The sequence below is a fragment of the Lactuca serriola genome, chromosome 1, assembly GCF_051521515.1.
Source record: "Lactuca serriola cultivar US96UC23 chromosome 1, Lser_US96UC23_V15, whole genome shotgun sequence".
Taxonomy (NCBI): Eukaryota; Viridiplantae; Streptophyta; class Magnoliopsida; order Asterales; family Asteraceae; genus Lactuca; species Lactuca serriola.
The window spans coordinates 158,817,053-158,835,771 of record NC_136408.1 but is presented as its reverse complement, the minus strand read 5'-3'; the positions used below and the strand labels follow the sequence as shown (position 1 = coordinate 158,835,771).

Genomic DNA, 18,719 nt, shown 5'->3' with positions numbered 1-18,719 from the left:
GAACGTATGAAAATCAGATCGTAGAAAGGATTCCTGCTCTGATACCAATTGATGAGATTTGAAATCGAGTTTGAATGTAATCCAAGTATGAATTGAGTAAATGATTGACACGATGAACACTGGAGTAAATAGAATCTTTTTTCAGCTCGTATTATGCTTTTCAGTTTACAGAATACAATGACTAAACTGTAAATCTGTGTAAAAGCAATTCCTAGATCACTAGTAGAGACCCTATTTATAGGTGAACAAAAGCATGACAATCCTCTAAGGACTAAACGTTAAGCCTCGACTTTATAATGCCTTAGAAAAATAACTATACATACGAAGACCCCTACATACGAAGACTAAAGACTCTTCGTAACAAACAAACTAACTCTTCGACTATTACAACATTTAGCCCTAATAGCAGTGACAGACGCTCCGTCTCTCATCTTGGTCGTGATCATCAAAGTGATGATCTTGTACCTCTCCTGCCTCGCGCTTTGATGGTATATATCCATCAAATCTTGATGCATCTCGTAGGGGTAGAAGTCCTCGTAGGACTTTTCGAGTTCTGTGGTCATGGTAGCGAGCATGATGCAATGGACTTTCGTAGCATCACGCTCATGAGTTTCATAAGCAGCAATCTCCTCGGGAGTAGCAGTTCTGAGGTTGATTTCCTTCAGCTCCTCGTCGAGGACATATTACTTGTCCTCGTAGCGAGTAACCATCCTTATGTTGCAGATCCAATCATGGAAATTGTTTCCGTCGAAGATTACCCTCCCACACAAATTCATGAGTGAGAACGAGCCTGAAGATTTCAAGCCTGAAGTGTTGTTGTTGTTTGAGTTCGACATCTGAAAAGGAAAAGAGACAAAGTTTGATTAGATAAGAATCCCCAATTCAACACCCAAATGAGAAATTAGGGCTAGGATCTAACAACATTATTCACAACTTAAAAGAGGGATGTCGTAATTTAAAATGCAAATAATTTGAAGGTAAGTGAATGACGATTCACTAATTTCCACCATGAAAAACTAAAACAAATAAGTTTTAAATGTATTGAAAACTCCAAGATCTTTTGAGATTCATTGAACTTTTCAATGGCATGTTTAAATCTTGATATGCTCCTCAAGTTTGTGACTGGGATACCGAGGATCACAAAGAGGGTGTGAATAATCATTCAAACATACATGGTTCCCCCAATGTTACAGTCACCTAATTGATGTGCCGGTTAACCACACACGCTCCATCGATTTATGACAAACATCGAGTCACCCTTTTCCACCTTTGCTTAGAGCCAAATTAGTGTGTAGCTTAACCACACACGCTTTACTAACGTCTTAGCAAGGGCACAAAGTTTAATTTCATGGAATAGCATCAAATTCACATTTTGCCTAAAGTAACTAAGATTGGGAATTTTTGTAAAATAAATTTAGTTACTTTATAAGTCATTAAACTTTTAATGAGGAAAGGGTTGCCCAATCCTACCCGTTCGGCTAACGACCCTCCACCAATCAAGAAAACGGTGGGTGAAATGGACACCCATTAAACGGCCATTTAATAGGCCATAACCTTATACCCCCCCCCCCCTTATAGATCGGCTTCGTGAATGAGGTCTACTATCGGTAAGACTAGCATTTTATGTTGTACATATATAATAATTATTCTTATAATATTATAATAGTATAGGGTGAATTTTAAACTTGTAAAATTCTAGGGTTTGGAATTTAATTATTTCAAAATTAAACTTTTAATCCAAAAAATTTAATTCCAAAACTTGAGGGCAAGTTTTGAAACATTTCAAAACAATCTAGATAAAAATCAAATAAATAATTAAACAATTAATATTGATGATTATCTAATTTTGACCTAATCCAATTTCATGCAAGATAATTGACCAAATAGTTTAAATAATTAGCATTTATCATATAAGAAAATAATTATTCAATTAATTTGACATTATCTTTTATTTTGGCAAGGATAATCACATAATATCAATAAAATTCGTATTTTATCAATCAAAAACGTTTTGGTAATTAACCCACAGCAAAATAGGCATAAAATCCTGAAAATCCCTCTGTCTGACTGTCCGACTCGTCGAGTCCCTTACTGGACTCGTCGAGTTCATCCTACTCGGCGAGTCTCAACTCGGTGAGTCCTCTTGGGACTTGCTGAGTCTATCAGACAGAAAGCCAAAAAAATCAAATTCAAGCAATGAACAATCATACAATACATCAAATACAATAGAAACCAATCAAGGCTCTGATTCCACTGATGGTTTTAGAGCATAAGAACAATCTTATGTGCTCATGCAAAACCCTAAAGCTTGGATCTAGGTTTCTCTGTTGTACATGCAATTCATCCAAGACTTATGAACCTTATATCTAGCATACATATTTCAAAAATTAACCTAATAGATCAGATCTAAATGATTATCTTTCTTGAATGGCTTGAATCTTTGAATCTTGGAGATTAGTGTCACAAATTTCACACCTCTAGTGGCTTAAAAACACCAAAAGCAAGAGGATGATATTGGAGAGAAGGGAAGAAGGCACTATTTCGGCTATGAACTCTCTAGGGTTTCCAGTGGCCGAAATCTAATTCCCTTAGGGTTCTATTTATACATGTGTTGTTAGGGTTTCAGTCAAAACCCTAATGGATAGCTTAGGCCTTAAGCGGTCCAAGGAACCTTCTAGAATAAGGCCTCCTTGGACGAATTCAAGATAGACTCCATCTTAATTTTGTCCATGCCCTAATCCATAAGGATTCTCAGCCCAATAACCAGCTATCACACAATTGACAGTTCCAGTCCCCTTTATTTAATCAATCTCTTTCAGCCATAGAATTAATTCTTGAGTAATATTAATTAAACTATATGATTTCTCCTTTAATATATTATTCAAATAATATATTAATAAACCATAATAACCTCTCTCTATATAAATCATCCTGTCAAGTTGCTTTGGTGAAGGCAACCCAAAAGGACCATGCACAACCGGGTCAAGTGCACATCAAATATAGTTACAGGCATAGACACTAATCCAACACTTTTCCCGTCTTCACATCTTCAGAGATATCGATCCATGCTTGTGCCAATACTAAACACTCGTCGTCTCTCCAATTTTTATTCGATGCCTTCTGTTTTCTTTTAGTTGGTGCTCGAGTGGATTGAGTTTCTTGAATGAATTCTAATTCAGAATCAGAAATTGGTGTTTGTGTTTGTGGTTGTGATTGTGTTTGTTGAACAAACTCAGGTTGGGACAAAAACTCAAACGGATTAAAATCCAGATCGGGTTGTGGTGCTCTTTGTGTTGTGGTTGTGTTGGTCGTTATGGTTGTGAAAATTGTTTTGGAAAATATGGTACCATACTACCATAATAATGAAACAGGGGCAAATAAACCAGTTGATCCATCGTAGGTCTAGCGGGAATGGTGTTTCTAACTGATGTTTTTTGGTTGTTTAGATTGTTGAAAGAAGACATTTTAAAAATTATTGAAATGAATTTGGTAAAAGATGGAGAGAACTGAGAGAGATTTGTTAAAAAAAAAATAGAAGGTATATATATATATATATATATATATATATATATATATATATATATATATATATTGATGGTTGTCGAGGCCAACAAAATTAATAACTCTAAATCTTACACACAAAATAGTGTATAATGGTAGAGGGATCGTATCCACGGAGATTGGTTCAATTTATACCTCTATGAAAATTACTTATCCAAGTACTTGAAAAGCAAAATAAAAGTAAAATGGGTGTTTAAATCTTTTTGATTATTGAGAATACTAGAACTATGCGAAAATGTAGAGATGACAAATAAACCAGCAAATGATTTGATTTAAAATAAATGAAGGAAAGTTGGTTGATTTTGGAATACACCACATGGATATCTTAGTTGACTTATCATTAGACAAAATGGAATAACACTTGTGATTTAATTTAACTTAGCTATAGCAATTCATATGCACAAATCACCTCAATTCTTCTTTGTTATTAAAAAAAATAGTTAGAGGAGCTCGAAACACATTTCCTTAATTAAAGTCACAAAACCAATGAAGCATGTAATCTTGTGAAAATCAATTAGCATTAAGTTTTAAGAGTCACCAAGTCCAAAAGATAATCAAATGCTTACATTATCATTATGGAGGAAACATTTCCATGGTTTAAAGGAAAGGAAACAAACATATAAACCATTTCTTACTTACTAATTTGAGGGTCCATTACTTAAACAAGAAATTAGTCAACAAAGTAAGCATTTATTCATCCAAGCTCATGATCAAAGACAAATAAACACAAGAAGATGTTTAACTAGAAAACATGTCCATAAATTTCAAACACAAGGTAATATGAAGTCTTCAAAGAAACTAATCATCCATGGGTTAAACCAAAATCAACCAAACATAAATTTAGCCTAACATGGCTAAGATTAAAGAAATAAAAAGTTGTTTAGAGATACCAAACACTGTTCAAGATTGAAAGATGATAGAAAATGCATTAAGCTTCAAAATCTTCTTAGAGAGGAAAATGTGTTCTTCCTTCAAGAGTTCTCCTCCTTTCTTTCCTTCAAAACTATAGTAAAAGTAGTCAAAACTCGGATGCAAAAGTTAGCCAAAAGGTTCTCACCAACTTTCACCAATTAGAAGCTCAATGCAAAAATCTGGTTTCTTCACAGCACAATCCATGCGGATCGTTTGTGGATCCACGCGGACCGCGTGGGTCTCGCTGAATGGGCTGTTTGGCCCATTTAATAGGCACTTCTAGATTACTCCTTTTATTCTTGGTCCGGCCCATATGTATAAGTTCTTGATAACTCAATTATGTGTTCTTAACTCTCTCAAGATGATCCATTACTCCTTTGATCTTTTATAGCTTAAATTCTCTTCACATCATCATCATTCTTCAACCAAGATTAAGTCCAACTTTCTCCATCATCATGTTGATAATAAGCCCAATTGTCTTCTTCCTTGCAATCCAAGTCCAAGAGTTCCATAGCTTAGCCCATAAGTAAACCACAAACTTCCAAAGGTCTCGCATTCCTCCCATTCCTCCATGTTGAATAGTTTTCGGTAAATCCTACAATTAAGCTCAAATGACTAGAAAGTACACAATAAAGGTGAAAAATAACAAAAAGAGAAAATATACATGAAGATTAACTAAAATAAAATAGAATTGACTAAAATAAATTAGGAAATAAAAAAGTAATAAAATGAAGCTATCATATATATATATATATATATATATATATATATATATATATATATATATATATATATATATATATATATATAATAGCTTCATTTTATTACTTTTTTATTTCCTAATTTATTTTAGTCAATTCTATTTTATTTTATATATATATATATATATATATATATATATATATATATATATATATATATATATATATATTTGAATGTCGACCATTTCCAACGGTCTTATACAATGATCAATCAAAATGCACGGTAATGAAGGAAGAGATGCGGCCAAACCTCATAGGGGGCGATGTTCCCCTAGCCGCATCCACTCTCCATATTCTAATACATTGTGTTTATTTGATATTCGGAACTAATAATTAGATATCATATCATCATGTACACACGATGATTCTAACCCAAATTAAAATAAATAAATGCTGGAATAAAATGTGAGCCTTGAACTACTTTAAAAACGGAATACTTCCTTTAATGAGCTTAAAAGGGGGAATACTTTATCAATATGATAAAAAAGAATTTCAAACAAAAGGAAGATCCTCGTGTTGATTTACATAAGAACTTCATACTTTATATTTTATAAAGAAATAGCTACGATAATTAAAAAAAAAACGCATATAATTAAAGGACACATGTATAGAGAGAACAAAGGATAGCCAGGGAAGAGGCAGTGCACGGAAAAAACTATTATACTGTATTAAGTATCCATCAGTCTTTTTCGGGCTCCGTCTCGTCCCTGTCTACCCTCACATCTCCATCTACACATTATATTTACCTTAACACCAATTAATGGCCTCCAATAATACGTATTGTTTGGTAATTGGCACGATATAAAATCATACATGAAAGTTGTTATTAATAGACCATGGCAGTCATTTGTAGTACGTAAGTTGTACTTCTAACTTCTAAGTACATTGTCTTACACTGATTCCATACATGTTCTTTTTGCACCCTCTAAATGTGGAAAATATGCACGAAATAACCCTATCTTTAACTCTCCATTCCTAGAAAGTCCATACGCATTCATCATTATACTAAACTAGTTACCTCATTAATTATGATATATCAGATAAAAAAAACTGTACCCAATTAGTCCATATATCATATAGTAAACGTATAATAAAACTTATTTATTTGTTACCGATGTTTATTTTTTATGGATTTTTCATTAAACATATTTTTTGCTAAAAACAAAAAAGAAATGTAACAAGTTTATCTTGTAAAAAGTGGATTATGCAAGGGTTTGTGAGACAAGCATGTATGAAACCACAGTTTTGGTGTAAATTGGAGTTACTATACAAATTATCTCAATATCATTTTACAAATGTAGTGAATATCTTTACTTTATAAATGATTATATGATTTGTATAAGCATGTGAATTTCGTGTGTAAGTATGTGAATTTCATGTATTAGTTTGAGAATTTAATGTATAAATTCGAAAATTGATACATAATCTTGTGAATCTTATACATAAACTTTTGAATTGATGCATAGAAACATGTAAATTTTGGTGTGCATTTAGCATGAAGTTCACTGAGCAAATGACTTTTTTAAAACCTATACACATTTTATATCGAAGTGTGAAAGAATTCTATATACAAATTAGTGCACTAGGCCATTATATAACTATACATTCATTCATAGGTTATCCTAACACAAGAAATTAATATATTTGTGAATATATAATTCACTTATTTTTTGGGTGGCTGGATTTTAAAAAACAAGTAGCAGATAGCTATTAAAAAAAGAACAATTACATAGTGATATAGTATTGTTACCATGAAACTCGATTGAAATTGAGTTTCTATACCTATTAACAAACCGAAAACAATTAAAATAAGTTTATAAATTTAATAGAAAAACAAATAGTTAGGACTTACCTGATATCACTTTAAGCTGCAAGGCCAACTGGCCAACTCTCACAATAAAGTTGCTGAACTGCCTAGGCATCAAGTTTTAAACACAAGCGAAACGAAGTCAGTGTTAGCCTGTTAGGGGACTGATATAGTCAATAAGAAGAAGGTGAGGGGGTGGGGTGCAACTAAGTGAAACCCCAATGCTAGTACACACGGTCTCTTGTAGTACAAGTCGCGGCTTCACAAAAACGTACTTCGCCTTTTATGACGTTACAAAACTCGATATGTTACATATCTTTGTTAGCCTTTAATCTCTTGTAGTACAAGTGGCATACATCATTTAAAAAGCTTGATTTTTTCATGATAAATTTTAGAGAAATTAAATATCATTTTATTTATAATCTTATTCTTTTTTTATGTTTATAAAATAATAACTTATGAAATATATAAACTTTTTTTCTTAATCATATTGATATTTGTTTTGATATATTGAATAAAAATATGGATAAAAACAAAACATAAGATGATATTTGATTTCTCTTAATTTAATAAATTGTGAGTTTTATATTGAACGTGTTTTTATGTCATATTTTATTAATAACTACGATATATTGAATTTCATAGAGTTCAACGAATTGTCATATCATTTTTTTTTATATTTCAAGCAATTTTATTAATTTTTTTCCCTACAATGCATTGAATTTTACAAAGTTCAAATTAAAAAATCTAATCTATAGTATATATTTAAGAATTAAAAACTTTCATGTTTTCATTGAACTTCAAATCATATTGAATGTCAATAGCCCAATATGACATCTCATTATGATAGAGTTTAATCCATTAAATAACAAATAGATTTGTCACTTAATTCAACACTTTCATTGAACACATCATTGTGTCGTCTCACTTGAGAGTGTTTTTTCAATCAACTTATTGGTTTTTTAGAAAAAAACCAGGAAGTTTTGGCTTTTTGAAAAGTCATTTTTTGCCTGAAAAGTTAACATTACCAAACAGATTTTTTAACTTATTGAATTTTTGAAAAACCAATAAGTTAGTAAATAATTTTAAGAAGCACTACTTAAAATTTAAGGCAAAGTTATGGGTTGGTCTATAGTTTGTCAAAAGAGACTTGTTCAATAACTACTGAATAAGTTATGTGTTGGGTACTTGTTCATTGCTATTTTATGCATCTATTTTTTAACGACATAAATATATAAAAAAACACTCTAGCAATAAGCTAGAAAAAGAAAAATTAGATAGTTTTGTTTGTAGATTTAGGAAAAGACAACCAATAATCACAAGAATTACTAAGGTTCCTACGTCTGTTGTTAATCCAGAAGCAATGAAGATAACATATATCATGAAATATATCATCCGTCTTGGGGTTTACCGTTCTAAATACGAAGTTATTTTGAAAGTTCCAAATATTTCAAAAATCTATATCAATGAATGCATCAAACTTTTTCTTAACCTCCACATCTAACACCATAAGCTCGAAACAACCAATGAGCGAAGTAATTGAAACCATGTAGGCAAAGGGAAATCCCACAACATAGAAGTTCAACTCCATATTGGGATAAAAACATCACAAGACGTGAAAAGATGATCAGTCTTGCCAAATCGGTTACAAACCAAGCATAACAAATTGTAAAACCCCATTTTTCACGTTATAGTATAATTTAGTATAAACGTTTGTAGTAGTCGTGATTACAATTTGTGAGTATAAAGAAAACCAAAATCTGAAGTCTTATGAAGAAGTTATGATTTTTCAAAGTTTCATGTTGGACATAGTGCATCGGTATTCATTGTAAAATATGAAATGAAAATCGGTTACTTGTTAGCCAAAACAATGTAAATGAAAGTTGATGTCTACGTAATTACGAATCCATCAATATAAATAAAGTCAAGAACTGAGTTCTTATGAATAAGTTAAAATTTTCGCAAAGTATTTTACAATGTAACATTTATTCACTGCAAATTAAAAAAAAAAATGTGAATTAGCTATTGAAATCTAAAGGAAAGTTGCAGTACTCGTCGATATGAAACCAGGGATATAAAGAACGTTGAAAACAGATCTCGTATGCGAAAGATGTGATTTTTCGAAGAAAGAAAAAATTTAGATGTTTATGCAGCGCAGCTCCACCCATATTGCACCATGTGTCACGCCCGGAGACGACCCTTGCCGCCTACACAAACTCGTGATGCGACCCCTTCAAATGCATATATATATATATATATATATATATATATATATATATATATATGTCCATATTCATACATATTTTTCATACTTTTCTCCCCAACTCTCTCTCTCTCCCTCTCTCTCTCTAACTTTCTCTGACCTCGAGCCCGAGATTTCCGAGTTTCCAACCACTTTAGCGAAGTGTTGCAGTATCAGTGAGATCGATAAAAAGATGTATTCAGAGTCGAAGTGTTGCCCGCGACTTCTTGAACTTTCACTAGAGAACATGTAAGTTGGGTTATGCTTACTACACTTTAAGTGTAACTTATATTTCTATTTATAGTCATTATTACGAACCAATAAATTAGATTTATCAGTAATTTCAACTGAAATTCCGATAGATCTAGTTACTGGAGTGATGTCTAGGCTAGATCTGTGATGTGTTTAAAGTGGATTTTCCAAACAATATGTAACGACCCAAAAATACGACCCGAAAATTTCTTTTAAAATTAGTAATAAAACCATATTCATCAAACGTCATATAAGAGTCATAAACAATTTATCTCAAAATATGTTAACAACTGTCAGATATATATCAGAGTATAAACATCCCAGGCTGAACAAATGGTGTATGCACTGCAATGTTCCCGAGCTCCTCTTTTGAAAACAGAGTACCTGAAACCAAAACTGAAAACCGTAAGCACGAAGCTTAGTGAGCTCCCCCAAACTACCACATACCAAACAATAACATATCAAGCACATACTGGGGCCTTGCCCCCTCCATCGAACCGAAGTCCGAAGCTGACTGACTGGGATCTTGTCCCCTACATCGGACCGAAGTCCGAAGCTGACTGTCTGGGACCTTGTCCCCTCCATCGGACCGAAGTCCGAAGCTAACTGACTGGGGCCTTGCCCCCTCCATTGGACCGAAGTCCGAAGCTAACTGTCTGGGACCTTTTCCCCTCCATCGGACCTAAGTCCGAAGCTAACTGACTGGGGCCTTGCCCCCTCCATCGGACCGAAGTCCGAAGCTAACTGTCTGGGACCTTGTCCCCTCCATCGGACCTAAGTCCGAAGCTAACTGACTGGGGCCTTGCCCCCTCCATCGGACCGAAGCCCGAAGCTGACTGTCTGGGACCTTGTCCCCTCCATCGGACCGAAGTCCGAAGCTAACTGACTAGGGCATTGCCCCTCCATCGGACTAAAGTCCGAAGCTGACTGAACACAGCATATCATAACATATCAACTAGCATAAACTCACATATACTGCATACTACCTTCGGTCGTAGCCCGGAACACATAACACATAAATCATGTCTGAGCCACGAAGGCATCAAACATACTAACTACTGCATCAGATCAAAATCTGAAAACTACTGCTAGCTAAACGGGCCGGCATTGTGGCCTTAGACCCGTTCCTACTGGAAGGAAACTCACCTCACACTGCTGAAGTCCCGTAGACACAATCCCACACTGCTGAAGTCCCGCAGACTCCACCCCAGCTGCTGGTTGACAGATTCCCGAACTGTCAACACCAAATAACACCCAATTAATAATTGGGTACTAACACATGACTAAAAATACCTGCTTTGGATAATTGCAACATTACCCCTATCTTGGCTTACCCAAGCCCAAGGCCCAATCCATTGGCCCAAAGTCAACTAGGGATCAAAGCCCAACATATGGCCCAATTTTCCAAATTGGGCCCAAACCTCTACATGGACTTTCCTTAAGGCCCAATCGATCAGTCCAGTCCAACATGTATCATTCTAGGGCCCAATATCTTACAACCATCTAGGCCCCAACTATGGCCCAATTTTCCAAATTGGGCCCAATCCTTCATATGGGCCTTACCCTAAAGCCCAACTAATTACTCTAGTCTATTTAATTATTCTTGGATGGCCCAACACAAAGCCCAAGTGAAATTAGGGTTTCACAACAAATGATAACTAGGGTTAAGTGTTTCTTACTTAACCCACTAAGGACTTAACACACTAGGGACTTAATCCAGTAAGGACTTAATCCATTAAGCCCATTATTACTTAGATTAATTTCTGCTAATGTTTATTATTAATATTCACTTATTAAATAATTCTCGCGTGTGCTGATAATCTCTCAAATATTAGTATTTTCTCAATTAGCTCATTAAGGACTTAGTCCATTAAGTTCTTTACTCTACTAGATAAATGAGATGGAGTGGTTGGGCTTAATACATAATCCCATCTCAATGGCCCAAAAGTGGGTCCAATAAGTCTAAGGCCCAATATTCATAATTAGGGTTTTCCACCCAAACATGGCCCAACAGGCCCAAAACCAATCTCTAAGCCCATTAGGGTTTGCTAGCGGGGCACCACCCACTACCACCTCGGGTAGTGGTGGTCCATGGCGGCTCACGGCGGCGGCCACCACCCTAAGGTGGTGGTTTTCCCTTTCTTTTTATTATTCAATTTGATAATTACAATTACAGGGCTTTAATCCAAATACACACACTCACTAACACACACACTAACTAATAAACACACACCCAACCACACCATGGTGGCCGACGGTGGCGCTTGGCGGCAGCCACCACCTCACGGTGGTGGCGGTGGCTTTTTTGATCTATCCAGCCAACAACCCAAATCATACATCACTGAAATAACTCACACACGCCCTAACTGATTACAAAACAACTCCAGCCACCCACCTAGTGGCACATGGCGAAGGCAGAACCCCCGGAGAGGCGGCATCAGCTTTGTTATCGACGGCAACCACCATGGCCGGCTACCATGGTGGTTCTTCACGACCTCCATTCGGCAGAACCCATTCACACCCCGACATGGGATGAGATACGAATGCATACAACACAACGCAAATACCCAATCATGGAGACAAGCGACTGACGAAAGGTATTGACGATGAGGCAGCCGCCCGGAGCGGCGACATCGGCCAGAGAAAAGGTATCGTCGGCTGAAACAGAGAAGGAAGAAGAATTGCAGGCTTGCATCGTTACCGGAGGAGATGGAGGCACAACGGCCCCAACGTCGACCTTGACTCACGCATTCGTTGGCAGCAGGTTTATGGTGGTAGTCTCGGCGCCGGAAGTCTGAGAAGGAGGGTGACAGCCGGTGATGGGAGGCTTGAGGTTGGGAGAGATGACGGCTGGGGAGTCACAAGGTGGCGGCTGCTAAGGATTAGGTTTAGGGTTTCGCTTGGGTTATATCTTCATACACAGAAGGAAATGACGGGGCTTCACCCGTGTTCTTTCTTCAAACTTGTAATATATTAACAAGTTTAGTCCCCCTCAACAGATTCATTTTCAAACAAAGTCCTTAATTTACCAATTCAACCCTACCCTCTGAAATTCCTTTCAAATCAAGCCCAAAACTTACACTCTAGCCCCTGACCCCATAAAATCTTCTCAACTTAAATCCAAAACATACCAAACAGACCCAAACCTCCGTAATCCTTTTCAATTTAATCCCGAACATACTCTTTTAAACCCTGACTTCCAAAATTCTTCACAAATTAGTCCGGGACTCACATTTACTAATTTTATTTAAATAAACGGGGCGTTACAACTCTCCCCCACTTAAATTAGATTTCGTCCTCGAAATCACTCCTTACACGCCAACTACTCATGTAACTTGGCCATAACCCTGGGCACACCCTAGCCTCCTCAAGGCAGCTGTGACCAATCATCCCAAAGCCCTAACATCTTCAGGTGAACTAATCCCTCACAACAAGCTCACATCTACTTCCTCTGGATTCTGATGTCTCGAGATGGTATGAATCCCTAATTTGCCTGAAAACACTGATTTGCCTGAAAACACTGATCTGCCTGAAACCCTGACTGCCTGAAACTGTATGCTGACACATGGCCGCTTCCGAAATCCATCTAGGCCTTCATGGTCTCAACTGATTCGAAAATCATTTGAAGTACCGGGTTCCAGCCCAACTGCGGAGCCAAAAGACTCCCCACTTAGCCGCCTCGCACGACTTCTAGACGAAATTCTTCTATGGATCTAGCTGCTACTACTTATCTTGACATTGTGGCCCTAACGGCCTTCTGCTCTAACTGAATCGTTCCATGCGTCGAATCCTGACGTCACCAAACCCAAAGCTAAACGCGATTGCTACATCACCAATTGTAGCCTTATGACATAAATGACCTTAAGCAGTCCACTGCTTCATTGCTCTCATCTCTGTAGTGGCGCTTCTATAGTCTTATCACTGGCTTAACCAGGTCTAATCCGTTTGGGAAATTCCAAAATCCAATCCATGGATTTCCATATCCTTACTGCTATACCCGAATTGGTGGGTACTACTGATCTTTCCGCATCCTAACAACGCACTCACGCTATCTACCAACCTAGTGAAGGTTGCGGCTACACCCACAGACTCACATCACTCTAGTACTATCTGCTAATCTTGTGAATGCTACGGCTACACCCGCAGACTTACAACACTCTAATACTATCTGACTGCTAGTGAATGCTACAGCTACACCCGCAGACTTACAACACACTAATACTGGATCGAACATGCGCTTGCCCCGCACTCAACAGAACTCGTGTCCTAACTGGAATCCCAAACCCGATTCCTTACGGCTTGCTAGTAACATCACGGGAACGCGATCTCCTTACTGGCAAGCTTTTCCGAACTTCCATCTCACACTATCCTCAAACCATACAACCGCTTGGGTTATCTTCCTTCGCAATAAGGATGCAAAACTTATCCTAGTCTCAAAACTGCTCCTGCTTCTGAATCCTTGGGTGATTCTCCCCCACTTTGATTCAGCTAATGCCCTACAACACACAAAACTAGAAGAATTCCCAATCCTTCTCGCCACCCATGACCAATCTGCTAGAAACCACACTTACCATTGCTAGTGTTTGAACACTAGCTAATCCAAAAGATCACACAACTTCTAAAAATCCGAATAAATCTCCGACAATAACATGCTAAACCCAGGAAGCTCCGAATCTCAGTTAGAGACCTCGAAATTCTCCTCTGCATCACGACCTCTATCTTGGCCGGATCGACTAGAATATCCTTCTGATTGACAAGGTGCCCAAGAAATTGCGCCCTGTGCAACCAGAACTCACAATTAGAGAACCTTGCGAAAATTCTCTCCCTCCTCAAAGTCTCTAGCACCTCCTGCAGGTGCTTCTCGTGCCGCTCCTCAGTCTTGGAATAAACCAAGATGACACTGTACTTTCCCAATCCCATAATTTGGGGAATAGATCTATCACTATTCACTAATGCTTCTCGGCATGCAATTGGCATATGACATCTCTTGAAAATGTAATTCAGACACGAACCGAGGATAACACAGGGTTACACTTACTCAACCCTTGGAACAAAAGGATCCCTTGTGCAGTTTCCCACAAGTGCTGCACCGATTCTGATCCTGATGGTCTCTCGAAAGCTAATCTGAAATCTACGGTCTCTTCCCAAGACCCTTCACTATAAGCAACTGATATGGTTCCCTCTTATCAGTGTGCTCTAAGTCAATATCCCGCTCTCGAGCTCTAGAAGTCATATCATTCAGGGTCTTACACCTCGAGATACTCACAATTTCCCTACTATCATTCTACAATATGTTATGATAACTTATCTTCTTCGTTTCCTCATCTGCTGCATACTGTGGTACTATATAAGCTCTTTCCCGAGACTTGGTAGTGACCTCTGCCACAGTCTTAGTCGTCTAGTGGAGATTTAACAATTCTTGCGCCAACTACTGCGCCTCAATCGCCTGGGCACACTCTGCCCAGAATCTGGTCTGGAAGTCATCCCATGACATAGCATCAACCACGTCATCCCTCAACTCACTACCAACCTCTTCCTATCAATCTCGTGCTCTATCCCTCAGGAGACAGGAAGTAAGTCAGGTCTTGTCTCCTTTCGAGACAACGTCTGGTACGAAAAGTGTTGGCAACATCTGCCAACCATCTACTGCTAACAATGGGGTCCCTAACCCCCATGACAATCTGGAGCCTCACAAACTGTGAATTCCCGAAACATCAACGTATGGGTCTCTATCATGACTGCTATCTCTGTGCAGAATGCACTCGACCTCTCATCATAAATCTCCATAATGCCCTCCTTGATCACACTGAGGATCACAGGAGTCTGGTCAGTGATACTACACAAAATTCTCAAATGAAATGAACTCTCTCATCTGATCATCAATCTGCCTGGCTCCAGAGTCCGAGCCTGATCCCCTGTCGACACCAGAACTACCATCTGGTCTACCACGTAGCGTCACTATACTCGGCAACATGCCATCACTAACATCACAATACTCACCCAATCTCGAGGGATCTCACACACTACAAGTTCCCTGGATTCATCTCAGCCTTCCTTGATTCGAGTACGGATCCTCTGCTTTCAGTAGTACGGGCCCATACTACCTTCCACATCTATCCGTACTTTCCTCAAGAACTGCCTCGACTCCACCAAGTCACTCTACTGCTACTGATCTCTGCTACTACCTTCCTAGGCTTTCCCTAGGGAACTTCTGACTCCACCCAAACCAGTCCTCAGCTGCTGAAGGCTCCTTGTAATGCCAATTAGCCACCACCTGAATACCATCACATGCAATAAGGCTCGGATAATCCTTCGAGTAAAAGTCTCGTCCCTACAACGGTTAGACTCAAACAAGAGCTGCGCAGTAAGGCCAAATCCAGCACTCTGAGATTATTCAACCCTGATCACATGTGATGTGACGTATTCACCTAATGGCTAACTCCCATCACTCAGAGTCCCACAAAGCACAAAGCAAGCAGCATTCGGATAAAGGAAACATACTCAGGCAAAACTATTCTCATGACAAGAAACTGTACTAGCATACAATGCTAAACTCATACTATCGGGCATAACCTACACAGGCTATCCTACTACTGTCTACTCAATACTAGCATGAAATTCTTATCAAGCTGAAACACATAAAGCAGGCACATAAGGCATCCTCCTAGATCCTTAGTCCTATTCTAGCATGCTGTTCTACTGAAACTGAAGCTGAAACTGAAACTGAAACTGGAACTGATAATCATAACATAACTTGTATGGGTAATTTGGGAGTACTTACTCGAGCTCGGTTGATTGCATGCACCACACCCTTTTCTCTTTTCAAAACTCTTTTTGCTTTTTCTAAAACTCTTTTCTTTATACTTTTCTAAAATTGTCTTCTTTTCTCAAAATCCTTTTGTAACCATGGTTTTTCTTTGAAAACTCTATACCACTTCCTTAGTTTGAGTCCAAACACACTCTCAAGTATGTCTGAATCCCTCAAACCAAGGCTCTGATACCAACTTGGAACGACCCAAAAATACGACCCGAAAATTTCTTTTAAAATTAGTAATAAAACCATATTCATCAAACGTCATATAAGAGTCATAAAGAATTTATCTCAAAATATGTTAACAACTGTCAGATATATATCAGAGTATAAACATCCCAGGCTGAACAAATGGTGTATGCACTGCAATGTTCCCGAGCTCCTCTTTTGAAAACAGAGTACCTGAAACCAAAACTGAAAACCGTAAGCACGAAGCTTAGTGAGCTCCCCCAAACTACCACATACCAAACAATAACATATCAAGCACATACTAGGGCCTTGCCCCCTCCATCGAACCGAAGTCCGAAGCTGACTGACTGGGACCTTGTCCCCTACATCGGACCGAAGTCCGAAGCTGACTGTCTGGGACCTTGTCCCCTCCATCGGACCGAAGTCCGAAGCTAACTGACTAGGGCCTTGCCCCCTCCATTGGACCGAAGTCCGAAGCTAACTGTCTGGGACCTTTTCCCTTCCATCGGACCTAAGTCTGAAGCTAACTGACTGGGGCCTTGCCCCCTCCATCGGACCGAAGTCCGAAGCTAACTGTCTGGGACCTTGTCCCCTCCATCGGACCTAAGTCCGAAGCTAACTGACTGGGGCCTTGCCCCCTCCATCGGACCGAAGCCCGAAGCTGACTGTCTGGGACCTTGTCCCCTCCATCGGACCGAAGTCCGAAGATAATTGACTAGGGCCTTGCCCCTCCATCGGACTGAAGTCCGAGGCTGACTGAACACAGCATATCATAACATATCAACTGGCATAAACTCACATATACTGCGTACTACCTTCGGTCGTAGCCCGGAACACATAACACATAAATCATGTCTGAGCCACGAAGGCATCAAACATACTAACTACTGCATCAGATCAAAATCTGAAAACTACTGCTAGCTAAACGGGCCGGCATTGTGGCCTTAGACCCGTTCCTACTGGAAGGAAACTCACCTCACACTGCTGAAGTCCCGTAGACACAATCCCACACTGCTGAAGTCCCGCAGACTCCACCCCAGCTGCTGGTTGACAGATTCCCGAACTGTCAACACCAAATAACACCCAATTAATAATTGGGTACTAACACATGACTAAAAATACCTGCTTTGGATAATTGCAACATTACCCCTATCTTGGCTTACCCAAGCCCAAGGCCCAATCCATAGGCCCAAAGTCAAATAGGGATCAAAGCCCAACATATGGCCCAATTTTCCAAATTGGGCCCAAACCTCTACATGGACTTCCCTTAAGGCCCAATCGATCAGTCCAGTCCAACATGTATCATTCTAGGGCCCAATATCTTACAACCATCTAGGCCCCAACTATGGCCCATCTATGGCCCAATTTTCCAAATTGGGCCTAATCCTTCATATGGGCCTTACCCTAAAGTCCAACTAATTACTCTAGTCTATTTAATTATTCTTGGATGGCCCAACACAAAGCCCAAGTGAAATTAGGGTTTCACATCAAATGATAACTAGGGTTAAGTGTTTCTTACTTAACCCACTAAGGACTTAACACACTAGGGACTTAATCCATTAAGCCCATTATTACTTAGATTAATTAATGCTAATGTTTATTATTAATATTCACTTATTAAATAATTCTCGCGTGTGCTGATAATCTCTCAAATATTAGTATTTTCTCAATTAGCTCATTAAGGACTTAGTCCATTAAGTTCTTTACTCTACTAGATAAATGATATGGAGTGGTTGGGCTTAATACATAATCCCATCTCAATGGCCCAAAAGTGGGTCCAATAAGTCTAAGGCCCAATATTCATAATTAGGGTTTTCCACCCAAACATGGCCCAACAGGCCCAAAACCAATCTCTAAGCCCATTAGGGTTTGCTAGCGGGGCACCACCCACTACCACCTCGGGTAGTGGTGGTCCATGGCGGCTCACGGCGGCGGCCACCACCCTAAGGTGGTGGTTTTCCCTTTCTTTTTATTATTCAATTTGATAATTACAATTACAGGGCTTTAATCCAAATACACACACTCACTAACACACACACTAACTAATAAACACACACCCAACAACACCATGGTGGCCGACGGTGGCGCTTGGCGGCAGCCACCACCTCACGGTGGTGGCGGTGGCTTTCTTGATCTATCCAGCCAACAACCCAAATCATACATCACTGAAATAACTCACACACG

General features: G+C 38.6%; 1 long non-coding RNA gene across 2 annotated transcripts; it reads right to left on the bottom strand.

The window, feature by feature from the left end:
* Positions 1-4,298: 4,298 nt before the first annotated feature.
* Positions 4,299-7,080, bottom strand: LOC145100831 (uncharacterized). 2 transcript variants are annotated; one of them, XR_013705270.1, is made up of 2 exons: positions 5,485-7,080; positions 4,299-5,068 (listed from the first exon to the last, which is right to left on the bottom strand). It is a non-coding gene; the product is annotated as an uncharacterized LOC145100831 (long non-coding RNA). The 2 variants fall into 2 exon arrangements; XR_013705267.1 differs by having other exon boundaries at positions 5,981-7,080.
* Positions 7,081-18,719: the final 11,639 nt, after the last annotated feature.